The sequence below is a fragment of the Molothrus aeneus genome, chromosome 6 (assembly GCF_037042795.1).
Source record: "Molothrus aeneus isolate 106 chromosome 6, BPBGC_Maene_1.0, whole genome shotgun sequence".
Classification (NCBI taxonomy): Eukaryota; Metazoa; Chordata; class Aves; order Passeriformes; family Icteridae; genus Molothrus; species Molothrus aeneus.
In genome coordinates, this window is record NC_089651.1 from 63219269 (window position 1) to 63240985 (window position 21717).

The 21717-nt window shown below is 55.2% G+C and overlaps 1 protein-coding gene across 3 annotated transcripts in view; it reads right to left on the minus strand.

Annotated features, from left to right (window-relative positions):
- LRFN5 (leucine rich repeat and fibronectin type III domain containing 5) overlaps positions 1-21717 on the minus strand; it is a 47076-nt gene that overhangs the window by 23950 nt on the left and 1409 nt on the right. The window lies entirely within an intron of this gene.

The window sequence follows — 21717 nt, forward strand, 5'->3', positions numbered from 1 at the left end:
TGTGTCCAGCACCCAGAGCAGCAGGAGCAGGGCCAGGGCAGTGGCAGCCCCTGTCCCCAGCCTGTCCCCACGGGCTGGTGGTACAGCGAGGCAGGAGGAGCAGCACGTGCCCTACCCCAGGGCCCTGCTCTGTGGCACTCTGGGGACACTGGGGGTGAGGCAGGAGCAGTGGCTGCCTCCTCTCAGCTGGAGGCTGTGGCAGAAGCAGGGGTCAGTCCCCACCAAAGAGGAGCAGAGCCCCTTCTCTCTGCATGCACGTTCTGCATGTCCGTGCTGAAGGGGCTCAGAGCCCAGCACAGGCAGGGGACAGGCTCAGGGCAGAGCCTGAGCCCAGCACAGGCAGGGGACAGGCTCTGGGCAGCCCCTGCAGCTGCCACTGCAGCTCAGGGCAGAGCCTGAGCCCAGCACAGGCAGGGGACAGGCTCTGGGCAGCCCCTGCAGCTGTCATTGCAGCTCAGGGCAGAGCCTGAGCACAGAGCCAGCCTGCACCACTGCTCAGCACCTGTACGGAGCTCACTGACCACAGAGCTGCAGCAGGAACCCAACAGACCTCAGTCCCCATTTAGATCCAAAGGAAATCAATGGCCATACCAAAAGGAATATTTTCCTTTACCAAGAATGACAGTTTAAGTGAAATACTGGGACTCATATTTTTTAAAACTTCAGATACATCTGTCAGGATTGGGCAATTTCGCCTAAAAGGGAAACTTTCAATGTGCCATAAGGGAGAAACTATTTTTGCAATCTTCCCTTTGGCTCAAAATCTGCTGCTGGGATTTTTCAGGAGGCAGCACTCCACACGCTCGAAAAAACTGACGGCTCTAAAATACATATTTATGGTTTCCTGATATAGGGAATAAGAACAGAAGAAAGTAATGATAAGCTGCAGGAAATGTTACAGAGCCTGGCAGCAGGACAGACAGCAAACCGGGATCAGCAGCAGAGTCAGGGGAGGACAGGAGTAAAGGAAGGTGAAGTGAAGCCCAGGCACTGCCCCAGGGATCCTGGCCAAGGACAGGACAGGCTCAGGCACAGCTGGAGATGGAATGAGGCCTCCATGCACAAGGAAACGTGTAGGGAAAGCTGTGCTGGGTGGGATGGAGACAGGAGAACCTCAGAATCCTGTCAAATGCACAGCCCTGGAATGGGCGTTGGTGAGTCAGGATCAGGAACACCCACCTGGCTCTGGTGTCCCCACGCTCAGGGACAGGACTGGTCATTTGCTGGGTCAGTGTGGAGGAATAGAATATAAGAAAATAAAGATAGTGCAGAAGGTAGTGTCACACCTGAGGAGTTGCAGCTGTACTAATCACCAAAGATTAGGAACAGACCTGCCCTTAATAGGCCACAGCTGTGTCCAGTAAGAAGACGAGTGCTACAAAAGAGTGGGTTAGGTGGGTGAAGAGATTTTGGAGTTTGTTGGCGTGCTGTGAAGAAGAAGGAGTCAGTACTGTGAGGAGCTGCCTGTGAGAAATCACTGAGAAACCTTTCTCACTATGGAACCTTTGCAACAGGATGACAACAGGTCAGCACCCATCACACGGTCACATCCTAGAGCTGTCCAGCTGGCACCCCCAGGCTGGGGACACCAGGGGCTGTGGGACTGCCATGGAACCAGGCTCCAGGAGCAGCATCTGCCACACAGCCCCTGATGGCATCAGCCACCGATTGTGCCAGGACAGGCTGGGAGAGAGGCTGAGCACGGCCATGCTGTCCCAGCAACACCCAGCAGCACAGGAAGGACAGGAGATGTCCCTGCTTTATTGTCCAGGTCAGCAGGAAGAGCCAGTGGTGGAAACAGTGAGGGAGGGGAGTGGCAGAGGGATCCAGCCCAGGAGCAGCAGATGGCACAATTCCCCCTAGACCAAATCATATTTAATTTTTCTATCAATTTTCATTAGCCTTTTCCCATGCCTCTGGTTCATCTTCAGCATTTCAGGATTTGTTAAAAATAAACCATTACTGTCTCAGGGAGCTCCTCGGCCAATTATTTTAATACTCCTGGGTACCAGTTATCCAGCTCTGCCACTTTTAAACTGCCTTACTTAAACTGTCACTTTTTAACCTTTTTCTTAGCTCCTGCAGCAGTAGAAAACAGCTGCCATGAGTTTGCATTTCACTACTCCTTTGCAAATAGCAAACAGAAATAATCACAGAAAACTTTTGTATCACCCCAAAGTATTTCCTGCTTTGCCTTGTGAGGGGCAGCCCTGTAACAGGCTTGTGTTTGTATCTCGGGTGTAACTCTCCTCCTGCTCCTGGTACCTGACCCAAGGATGCACATTAGTTACAAAACTCCCACCAATCTCAGAAGACAGATATTTAGGCAGAAAAAAGACCCTCAGTGTGCAAATGCATTTTTGGGCAGTGGAGCAAAGGATGAAAGCCCGTGGGCATAGGAAGAATTTCTTCGTGGAAAGGGTTGTCAGTCACTGACAGGGGGCCCAGGGAGTGCCCATCCCTGGAGGTGTCCCAGGAATTCCTGGAGGTGGCACTCAGAGCTCTGGGCTGGGGACAGGACTCGAGGCTCTTGGGAAGCTCCTGCAGCTCCAATGGCTGTGGAATTCAGTGGTCTGGCAGGATGTGGGCTGTGAGAGGGTGGTCAAAGGGCAGCTGCAGCAGAAACTCAGCCCCATGCAGCCCTCCCTGCAGATCCTTGCAGCCCCCCTGCCCAGTGCTGCTGGCTCCCAGCAGGTGCTCCCTACCCACAGCTTTGAACAAGGTGCCACCAGGACACAAACGAGCAAGTGCCTCATTATTTCATCTGTTAATTAGCCACTTCTCCACCCCCTGTCACCTCACATTACTAAGGCCTGCAGCCAGGGCCACTGGGGCACTGCTGGCTCTGGTGTTTGCAGTTGTTGGGATGGAAGCTCTGGCTAGAGAGCACAGCTCAGAGCTGAGCTACTCCCATCAATGAACCACAGCTCCCAGACTGGTGGAGGACATCCAGACCATGGATTAGTGGGGGAGAAGCTGAACCAGGACTGTTGGTGACCTCACCCACATCAGAATGACAGTTGTGAAAAGCCTGTGAACAGCTGACCAGAGATGGTGGGAACTGCTCAGGCCAGGGCTGACACAGTGGCACTGTGTCCTCTCCTCTGCTCCCAACACCTTGTAGAACAGAAAAAGTGACATAAGCAAATACAACAGGTTTCCCTTCAGCTGCACAAGATCAAAACCACTTTACACAGATTTCTGGGAAAAGAAAAGACAGCCACTTTCAAAACTTCTAGCCCTGAGAAATTATTCTGAAAGGTAATTTTCCTCCTCTACATCTCAGTGCATGAAGCAGACACCATCAGATCTGCCACATGCGATCCCATCAGTTTGCAGGATTTATCTCCTTCGTCTGTGCCAGAAAATTTAATGGGTCTCTTGGTCCTAATGTTCTTCACTCAGCAAAGAGTCTGAGCATTTCAGATAAGAGACATACTTAAGGCTTTGGCAAAGAAATTTAGATTTTAATTGCTGCTTCAAAATTTGATCAATCGTGCTGCCATGGCAAGAATTCCACAGAACTCAAGAATCGGATGCCAACAGATGGCCACCCACACCCCAAAAAATCCAGCTGCACAGCTGGGGCTGGTCCTGCAGCAATGCCTCACAGGGGCTGCACACCTGCAGCCAGTGTTCACACCACGATCCAGCTGTGGCCAGCTGTGCAGGAGCTGCTCAGGGCCACGCCAGGCTCTGCCCATCGTGTTACATGCCTGCAACCCTGCTGGAGGAGCCTTCATCTGGCATTCCTGCCGTGGCGTGGAGAAGGCAGAGATCTTGGGAGATCCTGGTCACCTTTCCCCATATGGACACTTCCAAACCCCCTCCCCATGGCTCACAGGAGCAGAGCTGTGCTCTGAACCAGCCAAGAGGCAGCTCTGAGTCCCACCCAGCAGGTGCAGGCAGCACTGGCTGGGACTGGCCAGCAGCCTGCAGTGTGCCCATGTGGGACCCCAGAATCCTCCACCCTTCAGCAAAGGGAGCTGAGCACTGCAGCTCCCCCTGGGCACTGCCAGCTCCAGCACCGCCTCCTCCAGCCCTTCTGGTCAAGAATGGAGCTTGGGATGGAGCTTGGGATGGAGCCTGCAGGGTCAGCACCTTCCCTCTGCCCTTGGGCTGCCCTGCCCAGCACCAGCATGGCAAGGCAGCAGCAGGAGCCCTGCTCTGAGCATCAGGGGCAGCACTGGCACAGCATCAGCACACAGGGTCAGCACATGGGATCAGCACACAGCTCCAGAGACAGCACACAGGATCAGCACAGAGCTCCAGCCCACAGGACACAGCTCCAGCACACAGCTCCAGCACTCAGAATTGGCACACAGCACACAGCACTCAGCTCTGGCACACAGCACACACAGCACACACAGCACACACAGCTCCAGCACACACAGCTCTGGCACACACAGCACACACAGCTCCAGCACACACAGCACACACAGCTCTGGCACACACAGCTCTGGCATACACAGCACACACAGCACACACAGCTCTGGCACACACAGCACACACAGCACACACAGCACACACAGCTCTGGCACACACAGCTCTGGCACACAGCACACACAGCACACACAGCACACACAGCTCTGGCACACACAGCACACACAGCACACACAGCACACACAGCTCTGGCACACACAGCACACACAGCTCTGGCACACAGCACACACAGCTCTGGCACACACACACACACAGCACACACAGCACACACAGCTCTGGCACACACACAGCACACACAGCACACACAGCTCTGGCACACACAGCACACACAGCACACACAGCACACACAGCTCTGGCACACACAGCTCTGGCACACACAGCACACACAGCACACACAGCACACACAGCTCCAGCACACACAGCACACACAGCTCTGGCACACACAGCTCTGGCATACACAGCACACACAGCTCTGGCACACACAGCTCTGGCATACACAGCACACACAGCACACACAGCACACACAGCACACACAGCTCTGGCACACACAGCACACACAGCACACACAGCACACACAGCTCTGGCACACACAGCACACACAGCTCTGGCACACAGCACACACAGCTCTGGCACACAGCACACACAGCTCTGGCACACACACACACACAGCACACACAGCACACACAGCTCTGGCACACACACACACACAGCACACACAGCACACACAGCTCTGGCACACACAGCACACACAGCACACACAGCACACACAGCACACACAGCACACACAGCTCTGGCACACAGCACACACAGCTCTGGCACACATAGCTCTGGCACACACAGCACACACAGCACACACAGCACACACAGCACACACAGCTCTGGCACACACACACACACAGCACACACAGCACACACAGCACACACAGCTCTGGCACACACACACACACAGCACACACAGCACACACAGCTCTGGCACACACAGCTCTGGCACACACAGCACACACAGCACACACAGCTCTGGCACACATAGCTCTGGCACACACAGCACACACAGCACGCACAGCACACACAGCACACACAGCACACACAGCTCTGGCACACACAGCACACACAGCTCTGGCACCCAGCACACACAACTCTGACATACACAGCACACACAGCACACACAGCTCTGGCACCCAGCACACACAGCTCTGGCACCCAGCACACACAGCACACACAGCACACACAGCTCTGGCACACACAGCTCTGGCACACAGCACACACAGCTCTGGCACACACAGCACACACAGCTCCAGCACACAGCACAGGCACACAGCATCTCCTCACCCCCAGCACTCGAGGAGATGGAGCCCACGGGGTGCCCCACTTGGGCATGCACAGCCCCACTCCAGCTCATGGTGCCCCCAGCACAGCTGCTCCCTGCATGGCCTCCTGTGTGAGCCTTCCCCAAACAGCACCATTTGCGAAGGAAAACCAAGCCCAGGTGGATCCAAGTGGCACCACAGCCAGACCCCCCCTCAGCCCCACAGCTGCTCCCACAGAGGCCCCTGCTGGGCTGCCAGGCCAGGGACTGTCATCTGCAGTTTGGGCATGTTTTACACTTATTTATTTCCCTTTTAATACATTTTGCCATAATTGTCTCTTATCTTAATTAATATCAGGAGAATTACACAGTTTCCCTCTCACAAGAGGAGGCAGAGCAGCATTGTGCAGGGAAATGCTTGTAGAAACAAAACAAGGAACCTCAAACTCTTACCTCGAGTAAATCAGCATGACTTTACTGCAGCTAATTGAGTTAACTTCAAATTATGCCCAGAAATCAAAGCAGAGAGAGAGAGACACTTTGCCCTCCAAACAATGTCCTCTTTAAAAATACATCACTGCTCCTCATCTGTGATAATTCACTTGTGGGGAGTTTTGAGTGGGTTAGAGACAGGACCTCTGAGCTGGTTTTGATGATGTGGTTTATTTTTGGTTTATTTTCTTATCTTCTACACAGGCAGGAAGGGTGAGTTCAGCTCACATCTTCACTGCATGGCTCAGAAGGTCACAAGACCCTCAGTTACAGGACTTTTTAATGAGTTATTGACCAAAAAACACTGCCAACAAGGATATTTATGTTTTTGACACGATTCTTAAATATTTTTTTGTCTTATGGACCCTTGCTATAGTGTGAGCTGTCTTAGCCAATCATGTTATGGCACACAAACCCACAGTGCTGCATTCTAAACTCCTTGTTTGCCTCTGGAACTCCTTTTATTTTTTATCTTAAATTCTAGAACTCTAAACTGTCCTTTGCTTAGCTCAGTGTGTCTCTGCTTTAAACTATAAATCCACATTCTCACTTCTGCCACTTCAGTTTGGGAGCCTTTCCCAAGGGCTCAGACCAAATCCTGGGGTTAATTCTCAGCTTTGGCTCACAGGCACAAAGTTCTGGGAGTTCCCTGCATTTCAGATTCCCACACCCCTCTCCCAGCTCCGTGGCACAGGAACGTGTCTGTGTGACCTGTCCCTGTCCCAGCCCAGCCCCTGGCCCCAGCTGAGCTGGCAGGAAGGAACAGAACAGGGGAACAGGGGAGAGAGGGCACAGAGAAAACCCAAACACCATCCCAGGCACTCCTGCTGCTCAACACTCCTTGGGTTTGCACAGGGAGATGAGAGAAAGTGAGAGGCAAACACAGAGATGATGGAGAGAACACCACTGAGAGTTTTTTAACTTCTGTTTCACTCTGAACAGATCAAGAATCCATCCATCTTCCTCCTCAGAATTATTTCTGGAGAGCCCAAATCCCCAGGCTGAGGGGCTCAGCAGTGTGTGCAGTGCCAAAGGGAACCAGGCAGGCTGGGGGTGCCTGGCCCAGCCCCTCACGCCCCAGGGACCCACGGAGCCCAGCCGGGCAGGCCACGCCAAAACCTGCCCAAGGACAGGGAGAAGGCACCAGATGGGAAAGCTCTGAGAAGGGCACTTTGCATGCCAAACCGTGCCGTGTTCCAGCAGAGAAGCTTGCCTCCACAATGCCCCGGTGATTTGCTGCCCCTTGGTCACAGCTCAGGAAGCACCCAGAGCCTTGAGCTGAAACACGGATCCAGTGGCCCCAGGGAGGGGGACAGGTGACAGCAGAGGGGACAGGGGCAGGTCCTGGCACAGAGTGAGGGGACATCCGAGCAGATCCCAGTGCCAGACAAGTACCACAGCCATCTGCCAACATTTCAATATTTGTGCTGTTGCTGATTGGTTTTTTGAAGTTTTTCACCATTTTTTAATTCAAGTTTTCTTATATTAAAGAAAGTAGAGAAAAGCAAAGGCATCATGCCCTTCCTGCTGTACTGGAGATTCCTGAGATACACAAATTCTTTTGCATGCACTTAATTTCTGTTGCAGAGATCCAATGCCAATTGAATCTCTTTTAATAATAAAATCTTTCACTGGAAAAAAAAAATCTTACTTTAAGGAATCCATAACTTATTTTTCATTCTCAGCTTTGCTATCTAAGCTCTCCCTTGCCTATCTCTTTTGCTGTCTGGCCCTCTTGTTCACTGTTGTAATTAAGAATGAGGTGGGGGAGCTGGAGAAAACTCAATTACTTCAGTGTCCCAGCAAGGGGACAGAGCAGAGCAGAATGATGCCCTGGGCAGCACTTCCAATCCTGCTCACAGCATTGGCTCATTTCCAAGCCCTTTCATCAGTCAGCAGCTCCAGCACTGCTGGTTCTGTGGGCACAGTGACCTTACACAGCTCCCGTGAACAGGACTGTGGATCTTCTGGGAGAGCACAGAATCCCAGAATGGTGTGAGTTGGGAGGGACCTTGGAGACCCTCCTGTTCCACCTCCTGACATGGGCAGAGACACCTTCCCCTTGATCAGGCTGCTGGGGGCAAATTTGCCCAAGTAAAACATCCTGGCATGAGGCTGCCACTCTCAGAGTGACAGTGACCAGAGGAAGCATCACCATCGGGTCCACGTTTGCCAAAACCCCAGCAAGACCCCCCAGGAGCTGCTGGGAGGAACACAGACCCCAGGAGGCTGTGTCAGAGCCAGCACAGGGGAGCTGCCAGGAGCAGTGCCCAGGAGACACAGAGCCTCAGGAGAGAGGTCCTAAGGCATGGGATCCTGCTCTGGGCTGGGGGAGAGGAAGGAAGCAACACCTCCAACTCCAGGGCACTGGTGTCGCAGACATCTTTTATGGAAAATCCTTTCCTTAGGATTTTTCCTCCTGAGAAGCTGAGAGGCCTCAGGAACAAAATGTAACCAATGGTTATCTGCTGCTGTGGAATGCAACAGGTGCAGCTGGGATTGGGCTCATGTGGTTGTTTCTAATTAATGACCAATCACAGCCCAGATGGGTCAGACAGAGAGCCTAGACACAAGCCTTTGTTATCATTCCTTGCTATTCTATTCTTAGCCAGCCTTCTGATGAAATCCTTTCTTCTACTCTTTTAGTATAGTTTTAATGTAATATATATCATAAAATAATAAATCAGCCTTGTGAAACATGGAGTCAGATCCTCATCTCTTCCCCCACCCTGAGACCCCTGTGAACACGGTCACAGACTGGGGCAGTGCCAGTCACAAGAACAGCTCCTCTGCTGGCTCTGGCACTGAGGGAGGACGTGGGGACACTGGGTTCCTGTGCAGCAGCTCTGTACACAGCCTGTCCACTGCACAGGACAGCTCACACCACTGGGAAGGGACAGGACAAGCCCCACTACCTCACCCATGGTAATTAGGGAAAGTGCCATCAGTTAAACTCACACAGAGGGAAACAAACCAATGCCCAGATCCCCCAGAGCAGGGTCTCCTAGAGAAGGATCTCCTGCAGCAGGATCTCCTCACTCCCAGGCAGCCTGTTCTCCACACCACCTGAGTGAGACTCAGCTGTCCTCTTGTAAGCACTCCCCAGTGTCAGAGCCACTTCTGCAATCTCCTTACCACACCTGGGCACTCCAGCATGCACCACCAGGGCACAGCTGGAGTTACACTGAGACAGAGTTTTTGCACAGCCAAGTGATCCTGTTTGGAAGGCTGGTGTCCCCATGACCAAGGCTGACAGACAGCAGCCCAGCCCACAGCCAGAGCAGAGGCTCCAGCCACCAGCTCTGTGCCCTGTGATGACCCTGGGGACACACTGACAGAGTGTGACAAACCCTCTGTGTGACACGGGCACTGACACCAGCAAGGAGGTCCTGATGCCTCTCCCTGGTTTTAAATATTTGAGAGCCACATCCGGTTAAGGGATAAGGGGTTTTCACCTCAGTTTTTTAATGAGGACCCCTACTGGTGCACCACTGCACCAAGGTGGAACGCACCACAATGCACGCACACCATGGGTCACACGTGCCATTTACAGACCTTACAAATGAGCATATCTAACAAGGATGCCCAGTGGGAGGCCTGGATGAATGGCCTGACATTCCCCCATCTGTGGAATTCCCCCCTGGATGGGCCAGATCTCCAATTCACAGCATATCTTCTAGAGGGGACCTTGGTTTCCCAAGATAGCGTAGGGTTTACCAGGAGGCCTTTAGGATGTTGGGTCTCCTGGCTTAACAGATCACCAGGACTATGCTAAGTTATCAGACTTAAGGAATTACAAGCATGCATGCTAAGAATACTGAGGGTACATAAAAGTCATAGAAAAGGTATAGAAAAGAAAAGGCAAAAAATCATCTTGGCATCAGTCTGACAAACTGGAGTTTGCTGCAGGACTCATTCCATGACCAGCATGGGCAGGACAGGGACACAGGAGCACATTGTCCCCAGCACTGTGCCCACCCAGCACTACAGCCCTCCTTCTCCTGCCCACAGCCCCAGCACCACTGCACGGGTGCCTCCTCCTCCTCCTCCTCCTCCTCCTCCTCCCCGTTTGCTGGGAGCCTGCCCCATCCATCAGCACAGGCCCAGCTCCTGCTGAACCTGCCCCTCAGCCCTGCCCAGCCCCAGGAGCACAGGTCACCCCAAACCGTGCAGAGGAAGCCAACACCTGCACGGGTCTGCACCAGCTCCAAGTCAGCAGAGACGTGGGCAGGTGGTGTTTCCATCACTGTGTTCATGTGCTGGGACTGGACATCCCCTGGTGCCTCCTTCCCCTTCACTGAGCAGTAATCTGTCCCCTCCCATCTCTCCAACCCATGGACTCCATCCTGCTCTGTGATGCTGACCTCAGGAGCAGGGAGCATGGCAGGGACTGCTGCTCCTGCCTGCCCAGAGGTGCCAAACCTGCACTTAAACCCAGCAGGAAACAGGGTCTGTGCATCAACACAAACTGATGCTCTGAAGGACCAAAACTGCCTCCCCCAGCCACACAACCCAGCTGTGCCAGAGCACAAACCCCTGGGGCTGGCATGCCATCCCTGGGAGCAGAGCAGGGCACAGGGAGCAGCCTGGCACTGTCCTGGCACCAGGACAGGAACAGGAAACACGTCAGGAGAGAGGATCACTGTCAGCCTGAGCGTGGCAGGAGAGCTGCCAGCCTGGCACTGGGCACAGGGAGCTGCCAGCCTGGCACTGGGCACACAGAGCTGCCAGCCTGGCACTGGGCACGGAGATCCTGAGCTGCCACTGCTGTCCACCAAGAACAGCAATCCACATCCTGTCATTTTGGAAGGATTGGAAGGAGCTGCTGGAGCTGCAGTGACAGAAGCAGCACCTGAGAGGTCTCACAGTGTCACAGACAGGCAGGGGCAGCCCCAGGAGCAGCACCGTGCTGCAGGCAGCCTGTGCCGCCTCAGTGCCACTGCCCAAGAGGGCAAGAACCCTCTGCTCAGGGCTGGGGCCTCCACTGCAGCTCCCCCTCTGCAGCACCCTCAGCCTCTCTGCCCTGCCGCCAAGGTCACCCTCCTGGCCCCTCTACCTGGCATTTCTGTCAGGGAAGGAGTTCTCTGCCAGGCTGTGCCCTCTGCCCAGCTCAGAGCTCACTGGCTGCCAGACCCCAGCAGCCCAGGGTTTCCACCTGACAAACAGGAATTGCCAGACAGGCAAAACCCTGTGAAGTGCAGCTGAGCACATAAATGCTACAAAATAAGAGCAATTTATTCCACAGTTTACAAGTCAGTCTGCGGTCCTCAGAGATAATTCTGCTGTCAGGTGCTTGTGTTCCTCCAGCAGTGCCAGGCTACATCAGCTGCTATTGTGCCTTTATTAGCTCACACATGTGCAGACCTCCTTTTCCACATTATATTTGCATTCGACACTTAAAGTTTTGCTTGATATGTGCTGCAAACTAAGTGCAATTCTGTCCTAAGATTGCATAGAAAACCAGAGCAGGCTTCTGACCAGCATTTATTATTCAGGACACTGAAACATACTGATCTTTCTGGAAAGGTCTGGTAGTCTGGAAACACCTCTTGCACCCGGTTGTTCCCAGCCACACACTGGTGCCGTGCTGTCCGAGTTCCACTGTCTCTTACCAAGGAGCAAACCACCCCTTACTGAGATATGAACTTTAATTTATTCTCCAAATCTGCAGAATCGGTCCTGTTCTACTCCAGAGTCACTCCTGCACTGCTGTACAGGGTGTGTTACACTTCTGTTCCTGCCCATCTCTCCTGGCAGACAGGTGCCCAGCCTGTGCCAAGGCAGCACAAGTCACCCACCAGCCCTGACCTCGTCTTTCCAGGGGGAAAAACACCTGGAGCCCTCTGCCTGCCCTGGGCTGTCCCAGGGCCCAGAGCAGAGGGATCTCCCTGGGGACAGGGCCCTCAGCACTGAGGACCTCACCAGAGGAGCAGAGCAGAGGGATCTCCCTGGGGACAGGACCTCACCAGAGGAGCAGAGGGATCTCCCTGGGGACAGGACCCTCAGCACTGAGGACCTCACCAGAGGAGCAGAGCAGAGGGATCTCCCTGGGGACAGGACCCTCAGCACTGAGGGCCTCACAGGGCCCAGGGCAGAGGGATCTCCATGGGGACAGGACCCTCAGCACTGAGGGCCTCACCAGAGGAGCAGAGCAGAGGGATCTCCCTGGGGACAGGACCCTCAGCACTGAGGGCCTCACCAGAGGAGCAGAGGGATCTCCCTGGGGACAGGACCCTCAGCACTGAGGGCCTCACAGGGCCCAGGGCAGAGGGATCTCCCTGGGGACAGGACCCTCAGCACTGAGGGCCTCACCAAAGGAGCAGAGGGATCTCCCTGGGGACAGGACCTCACCAGAGGAGCAGAGGGATCTCCCTGGGGACAGGACCCTCAGCACTGAGGGCCTCACCAGAGGAGCAGAGGGATCTCCCTGGGGACAGGACCCTCAGCACTGAGGGCCTCACAGGGCCCAGGGCAGAGGGATCTCCCTGGGGACAGGACCCTCAGCACTGAGGGCCTCACCAAAGGAGCAGAGGGATCTCCCTGGGGACAGGACCTCACCAGAGGAGCAGAGGGATCTCCATGGGGACAGGACCCTCATCACTGAGGGCCTCACCAGAGGAGCAGACACTTCACCCCTGCAGCCCAAGGCACTCGTGCAGCCCAGGCTGCTGCAGGAACAGGGAGCAGCACATGGCAGAGCCTGAGCTGGGGCCAGGCAGGGCACTGCAGCTACCCACAGCCACCCAGAGGGAGGCACGGGGACACAGGCTGTGCCTTGGACACCGTTTGGTGACACAGGGCTTCCTGAGCCACGACAAACAGTAAACACTCAGCCCAGCCTGAAACCACCTTATCATAATAAACCATTTCATTTTTACGGAAGAACTTCCTCCCTATGAGGGTGGGCAGGCCCTGGCACAGGTTCCCAGAGCAGCTGTGGCTGCCCCTGGATCCCTGGCAGTGCCCCAGGCCAGGCTGGAGTGGCCTTGGAGCAGCCTGGGATGGTGGAAGGGGATGGAATGGCAGGGGGTAGAATGAGCCATAAGGTCCCTTCTAACCTAAACAATTCTAGGACTCTGTGACTCTGTAACGGAAACACATCAGCAAAAGCCATCAAAAACTCCCATGGCTCCTGTTGGGCGCAGGGGCAGCTGCTCCCCTCAGCTCCTGCTGCTCCCATCTGGGGGGGCAGAGCTTGAGGCCAACCTGCCTGGCATCCACATCTGACATCAGCAGGTCAGCCTGTCAGTAATTGAATTACACCTGCATTACTTAATAAACAAAGAATACTCTCCACATTACAAGGATGTAATCCTTTAATTGGTTTATGAGCACAGAGTCCCATGGGAAGTGTCACAAATCCATCAGGATGCCCTGAGCACTGCGTTTCTGAGCTGGAGAGATAACGAGTGTCATATGCCAGCAGTCGGCTCTGGGCTGAGCTGGGAAGGGAGCTGAGCCAGCACTCTGCTCTCCCCACACCCAGCACTGCTCCTGAGGCTGTGCAGCTGCCACCAGCACCACCAGCAGCAGTACCAGTAGCTGGCAGTCAGACCCTGTCCTTCCAGCCCCCAGCCCTGCTGCCCACCCCAGTGTGCAGGGTGCAGGGTGACCCCTGCCAGTGCCCCTTCCAGGCACAGCATCGTGGGCAGGGAGCACTGCAGCCCCCCCAGTGCCTCCAGCCCCCATCCACACTCAACTCACCGGGCCTTGCCCACACAGTGCCACCTGAGTGCCCTGACACACACGGAGGGCATGGGGCTCCTCCTCGTCCATCCTCCCACCCTAGAAATCCCCTTCTGCTGCCTCACACAACTTACTGCTGCAGATGTAAACCAAAACCATATCTGTGACAGTCAGCACACTTCAAAAGCCTTGGCAGAGGGTAACTACACTCTGCAGGAGACAGGTATCTGCTCCATGAGGCCTCATGGACACACACCCCTGCTCAGGACCAAGCCTCTGCTGTACAAAATCCACTCCAGCACCAGAACCACCATCCCTGCTGCTCCAGCTGGCACTGCTGGCCATGCTGAGGGCAAGGATGGAACAGGGCACAGACACATGCTGGCCACAGGGGAGGGCACAGAGACACAGGGCAGGGCAAGGATGGAACAGGGCACGGACACATGCCAGCCACAGGGGAGGGCACAGAGACACAGGGCAAGGATGGAACAGGGCACGGACACATGCCAGCCACAGGGGAGGGCACAGAGACACAGCACTGCTGGCCACACCAGCAGCATGGAGGGCACCGAGCATGGGGCACGGAGTGCAGCTGGGACCCGCATGCTCTACGCTGTCCCTACAGGGACACCCAGATTGCCAGACGTGTGTGCTGCTCCCCAGATGCTTGGGTTAGATTTTCTGTGCCTGGCATCACCGTGTGGTGCCCCTGGAGTAGCACTGATTCCTCTGACCCGTGTGGGGTAGCTGTAATACTGCTGTCCTTCACTCTCCTCCTTTAGCCTTCCCGTCTCCTCACATCCCCAGTACAAACCAGGGACGCATTACTGACCACTGGGGAACCATTTGGATATCTTATTAACATCTAAACCCAAATTCCAGAAGGCAAGGAGCAAGTCCAGCCTCTCCCCAGCATTCCAAGTCTCGCATCCTTCTGGCCACACAATTCCACTCCTCGTTACTGTTCTTTATTTACTGTTATAACTTTCCGGATGGAATTTAAGTGCAGTCACACTCTCTGTACATTGATTGGCTTCTTTAATGCTCCTTAGAAGAAATGAAGCTCACTCAGTGAGCCCTTTGTGCCTGTTGGTGACACCACAGGAGGCCCTGGCAGAGCTGGTGGAGCATGGCAGGGCTGAACAGAGCTGCTGGAGCACCCAGTGCCACAATCACAGGGCACTCACCTGGGCAGCTCTGCTGGCACCCACCTGGACACACAGCACAATGCTCATTTAAACACCACTGTCCTCACCTGTTCCCTTAGAAATTACAGAGTCCTCATCTGGCAGTAACAGCAGCTGCCACCACCCACCCTGACCTACCATGCCTTTTTCCACAGCATTTATCATGTTTCCCTTCTAGGGCAGGCAAGGACAGGGGATTGCTTCAATCCACAGAAGCTGCACGTTTGCAGAAGGCTTCTTAAACAACACATGCTTGGTGTGTCCAGCTCAGGGCAATAATGAACACAACAGGAATGCCAGCCCTCGGGAGGCAACCTCTCATTTCAGCCACATCAGGACTCAGACCCTGATGGAGGGATCCTCACTGCTCCCCAAAGGGGGAATGCAGAGAGGGGGGTGCATGTGGGACACCTGGAGGATCCACCTGCAGATGAGCAGGGGGGTCTGTGCAAGGAACGTGGAGTACTAGAAGGGGGGCTGCACACTTAAATGCAATCCTTGCCATGTGCTTGGGGACAAGGACACATCTGTGTTCAGTGGCCCAACATGCCAGGGCAGCAAGGGACAACTAGCCCACAAAAGAGTCCCCATGCAGGTGCTCTGCTGGCTGAGCCTGTGAGGCCACATGTCACCAGGGTGGCCGATTGTCTCCATATTCATCCCCATCCCTGGTCCTCAGCACAGCATATGGGGCCTGAACATTACCAGACCCACACTATGAGGACAGGGGGTCACCTGGAGGCACTTGCAGCACATCTCCAACCCAGCACAGCCATGCCAAGGACCCCTGCACAGGGCCTGCTGGGACGCCCTGCGGCTGGGCAGCACTGGAGCCTAGACTGGGGCTGGTGCTCTTATCCTGGTTCTTTACACCATAGCAGCACTGGAGCCTAGACTGGGGCTGGTGCTGTTATCCTGGTTCTTTACACCATAGCAGCACTGGAGCCTAGACTGGGGCTGGTGCTGTTATCCTGGTTCTTTACACCATAGCAGCACTGGAGCCTAGACTGGGGCTGGTGCTGTTATCCTGGTTCTTTACACCATAGCTGAAAGATGCTCAGCTCGCCCAGGCTCAGGTGTGGCATTCAGGGCCATGGTGCTCTCCTGCCCATGGTACTGTCGGTGTGCAGAGCCCTCCCTGCCTGTGCCTGTGACACCAATGGTGCCCACAGCACAGTGACACCCAGCCTGCCCACAGCACAGTGACACCAATGGTGCTCACAGCACAGTGACACCCAGCCTGCCCACAGCACAGTGACACCAATGGTGCCCACAGCACAGTGACACCCAGCCTGCCCATGGCACAGTGACACCAAAGCTGCCCACAGCACAGTGACACCCAAGGTGCCCACGGCACAGTGACACCAAAGCTGCCCCCGGCACAGTGACACCAAAGCTGCCCCCGGCACAGTGACACCCAGCCTGCCCACAGCACAGTGACACCCAGCCTGCCCATGGCACAGTGACACCAAAGGTGCCCACAGCACAGTGACACCCAGCCTGCCCAGCCTGCCCACGGCACAGTGACACCAAACCAGCCCACAGCACAGTGACACCAAACCTGCCCACAGCACAGTGACACCAATGGTGCCCACAGCACAGTGACACCAAACCTGCCCACAGCACAGTGACACCCAGCCTGCCCACGGCACAGTGACACCCAGCCTGCCCAGCCTGCCCACGGCACAGTGACACCCAGCCTGCCCACGGCACAGTGACACCAAACCAGCCCACAGCACAGTGACACCCAGCCTGCCCACGGCACAGTGACACCCAGCCTGCCCAGCCTGCCCACGGCACAGTGACACCCAGCCTGCCCACGGCACAGTGACACCAAACCAGCCCACAGCACAGTGACACCCAGCCTGCCCACGGCACAGTGACACCAATGGTGCCCACAGCACAGTGACACCCAGCCTGCCCACGGCACAGTGACACCAATGGTGCCCACAGCACAGTGACACCCAGCCTGCCCACAGCACAGTGACACCCAGCCTGCCCAGCCTGCCCACGGCAGCGCACGGCTCTGGCAGCAGCAGCAGCAGCAGCGGCTCACGCAGCGCAGCCGGCAGCAGAGCTCCTGTGTGTGAAACACCACGTACCGGCAGCAGCAGCACTGACTCACGGCTGACAGGGCGACAAATCCCGCTCGCCTTACTCAGACCCGCTCCCACGGGCCCTATCAGGAGCCTTACATCAGGGCTTGCACAGCACGTTGGAGAAAACGGCAACGACACAGCTCCCAGAGCCCCTGCAGTGCCAGTGATTCCTGCCTGTGCCCATGGCACCTGCCTGTGCCAGGGATTCCTGCCTGTGCCAGTGATTCCTGCCTGTGCCCATGGCACCTGCCTGTGCCAGTGATTCCTGCCTGTGCCAGTGATTCCTGCCTGTGCCCATGGCACCTGCCTGTGCCCATGGCACCTGCCTGTGCCAGTGTTCCTGCCTGTGCCAGTGATTCCTGCCTGTGCCAGTGTTTCCTGCCTGTGCCAGTGATTCCTGCCTGTGCCAGTGATTCCTGCCTGTGCCCACAGCACCTGCCTGTGCCAGTGATTCCTGCCTGTGCCAGTGTTCCTGCCTGTGCCAGTGATTCCTGCCTGTGCCAGTGTTTCCTGCCTGTGCCCATGGCACCTGCCTGCTGGGCCAGTGATACCTGCCTGCCTGTGCCCACAGCACCTGCCTGCCTGTGCTGGGCATTTCCCATCCCAGGCAAACTCTGAAGCCTGGCTTAAGCACAGAGAACTAGCACCTCACCCATGTGCAGCAGAACGTCTCTGCGTGACTCCCCAGTGGTGCTAAGGCAATCCCATCCCAGTCCCAGGATCAGCAGCACTAGGGGACTAAGAACACATCCTGGGGATTCCTCTCAGTGTGGCTTTCTCCACCGTGCCTTTTCCTCTTTGTTTGTGCTTTCCTTGTACACCTGCTGTCCCACAGCTGCTGAGTCCTGCTGCAGGACTCACAGAGCTGTCACAGCTCACCCTGGTGGGCTCCTGCTTCTCCATCCCCCATGGCCAACTACAGAGACCAGGAAGCATAAATAATTGGAAATAAATACGCAGGGAATAGCAGCTCTCTGGCAATGAAACAATGCTGAGGCAACAAAAACTGAAGAGTTTTATCTGTCTGCAATCCAAAAGAATTCCAACACGATCTTGACAGAGAAGCCTAAATAAAAACTTCAAGGGAAAAAAGATATTCCACTTTAAAGCAAAGCTACCTAATCATATGTTTTCATGGAAATGTTTTGCCAGGAGACAGTTCCTGGGGAGAAGCTTCATCTACAAGAGCAAACTCAAAACCACAGCATTGGACATGAGCTCTGCAGCATTGGGAACTGGCTCAAATACTCTGAGGCCACGTCCTACACAATTAGAGGTACCCACCAAGGCTCCCATCATGGCCTCAGCTTGACAAACCACCTTCTGCATCATCCAGCCTGCTCGAAACAAATAGGACTTGTACAGCCATTTATCCCATGGAAACACAGAAGCTGCTGCCCAGCTCAGGGCATGGTGTGCCCAGCCTGTGCCTCAGTGGCCAGGTGAGATGGGGCACGCGGGCAGGGAGCCCTCAGACACCTCAGGCAGCATTCATGGTGTGCCCAGCCTGTGCCTCAGTGGCCAGTGAGACAGGCAGGATGGGGCACACAGGCAGGGAGCCCTCAGACACCCTCACCCACAGGGCAGGACATGGCTCCTGGCACCACAGCATGTCACCACACCACAGACCTCTGGCTCGTGCAGCCCAGAGGCCCAGCCAAGGGACCTGGGGTGCCTGGGGGACCAGAACTTGTCTTTGGTTCCAGGGGCTCAGGGCCAGGGCCCTCTGCAAGAGGCCTGTCCCCTCTCCTCATCTCACCTGCTCCCCTGTGAATACCAACCCCTTTCCCTTCCTCTGCAGCCTATTAGCTCTCAGAGAACCGACAGCAAGAGCTGCCACAGAAAACAAAACGATGGCCATCACTGTTCCATGTCAGGCTGCAGGCATCAGCCAGCCACGCCTGTCACCAGCACCCAGCCAGCAAGCCCATGGGCTACTGGGGACACAGCCGGGGTCTGCACCCTCCCCGGGAGCCCCACTGAGACCCACAGCAGCTCCAGAGATCTGCACCCAGGACACAGACCCAGGCCTGCAGCAGGGCTCCGAGGGAACACCCTCCAACCCTCCACAGCCTGGATCTGGGCACTGCAGAGGAATTCCATAACCTACCTTGCTTCCAGATTTGTCATTTTGTTTTCAGAATGGCATCGCAAACTCTGGAGTACCAGAAGGTATATCTGACTAATTTGTAGCAAATGTTTCTATTTTGCTGCAAAGTGCATGATTATTTGATACAAACTTTCTAGAAAGAATGGTTCACTCTTCAGCAACAAAACCTTATATTTTGGATAACGTTTGGATTTGGTTTCCCAGGCTTGAGCATGTCTCCAAGCACTGCTCCTGTTTGACCACATTTCTCCCTGCTACCCAGCCACACAGACAACAAGCTTTTGTTTCCAAAGCATTTTAGGTAACTACCTCAAGAATAGTTTTTATTTAAAACAAATACACGCACATAAGCCTCTCCTAGCACAAACTTCATCAGATGGTGTCAGCAAGCATGGTTTAATAGCATGATATTGAAAAGTAATTTTACTACTAGCTAGAAAAGTCTGAAGACTGCAGAGGATATATTTAGATGCGTATAAATAGACAACAGTCAGTGATGTCTGGTCCAAAGAGTACAAATCTTCCCTAATGCATGGAATATGCCTGGCCCAAAACGCTTGAGCAGCACTTACACAGCCTTTTCAGTCTGGCTCGGGTTCTGAGCCCGCTAATAGCGAGGCCATTAGAGCGGCGCTCGGCCCAGCTGCTTGTGCAGGGAATATGCAAAGATTGCTCCATAAAACCCAGCCTCACCACATCTGAAAGCACAGGCAGGATCGATCAGCAGTGCAAAGCCATTAGCTCTCCAGCCTCTGAACTACCCCCACGTGCCCCAGAGGAGGGACAGGCCCTCCAGGCACCTGGGGATGCTCCACCTACCCAGTGTGCCACAGCCATCCTTCCCGATGCACCCGCCTTCCCATCCCCTCCAATCTTTCTCAGAAAATCGAGGAAGATCTGTTTTTTCCTTGCCATGCTGCTCAGCCACATCTCTTCTTGGGTTCCCCACATTCCCAGCCAGCCCAGATCCTGGGCTGGGAGGCACCTCTCAGCCTCCTCCCCCTGGCCCCACTCACACCTTCAGTGGCCAACAGGAGCCTCTCCAGACAACAGACCTGCATGAAAAATTCAAACCAAGCCCCTGGGGCACCATCCTGAGCAGAGCTGCAGTGAGTGCAGCCTCTCTTGGCTGTAAGGATGACACGAGCACTCAGCCCACCGGCTCTCACTGGGATAGGACAATCTGGAGGCCACTTCTGCAGCCACATGTCTTTGGTGGAATGGGTCAGTCTCAAGTCTCCTCCTGCACCTGGAAGTGTCTGCTGAACAGGAGAACTAGTTCAGCTTTAACTTGCACTGGGTACCTGACTTATCCAGGATTTGCTTCCACTGACTGCCCTGCCATGATAAAACCAAGAACTGCTCTTTCTGAAAGCAGAAAGATGAGGTAATATGCCAGGAGATGTATCTTAGAGAGGATTGTAACTGGAGGCCAAACTGGCAAGCTCTGGTGTGCATTATGATCCAGCCTTACGCATTTAAACACATTTATTATGCATTTAAACAAATGCATAATCCCTTGAGTACAGTATATATTTAGCAGCGTGGATTGGGAAGGTGTTGGGCACTGAGAACACTCAGTTTCTGCTACGGCTGCTTGTGCAAAACCAAACCTGACTCCCAGATCAGCAGTGGAATTGCCAGGCCTGGCACACCTCTCCCTGCCAGGACTGACTCTGGAATACCACAGAGCCCACAGGCCAGCTCCAAGGGGTGGCTGTACACAGGACCAGGGTGCCCACCTGGAGCCCTCGGCAGCACACACAGCCCCGAGCACCCAGCTCCAGGCAGCTGGGATGCAATCCTGCACACCAGGACAGACCAGAGCCAGCACACACAGTCCATCTGGGCAGCACTGCCCCATGCTCCTGGACACAGCCACGGCCGGGATCGCTGCTGCCAGGGCCAGCCCAGACCCTCCATCTGCAGAGGCACAGCTGGAACCAAAGAGGCTTCAATTCCAGCATGGATCCACCTCGCCTCGCCAGCGGGCTGGCTGGCTGTGCCGGCCTGAGCAGCCCTGCACACGCAGGCTCGCCCGAGGATGCTCAGAAGGAACGAGCTGACGCCACGTGTCACTCAGGAACATGCGAAATGGAAGCGTGGGTGGGGAGGATCACCAGCACGACAGCGCGATGGCCAAGGGCAGGGACACCCAGCCTGGCCAGTTCCACGGCACTCAGCCAAAGGCCACACGGGGCTGGGCTTGGCTGGGGGCGCCTGCTGTCCCATCCCTGGTCTGCAGGACTGCTGAGGCCGAGTTCATGACCACAGCTGGAACCAACACATGCCTCCGTTCCACACACACAAACATAATGAGTGCCCCGGAGATGCAACAGACTGGAAGGGAGGAAGGGAAGAGGTGCTGTCCCAGGATGCAGAGGAGCCGCAGAG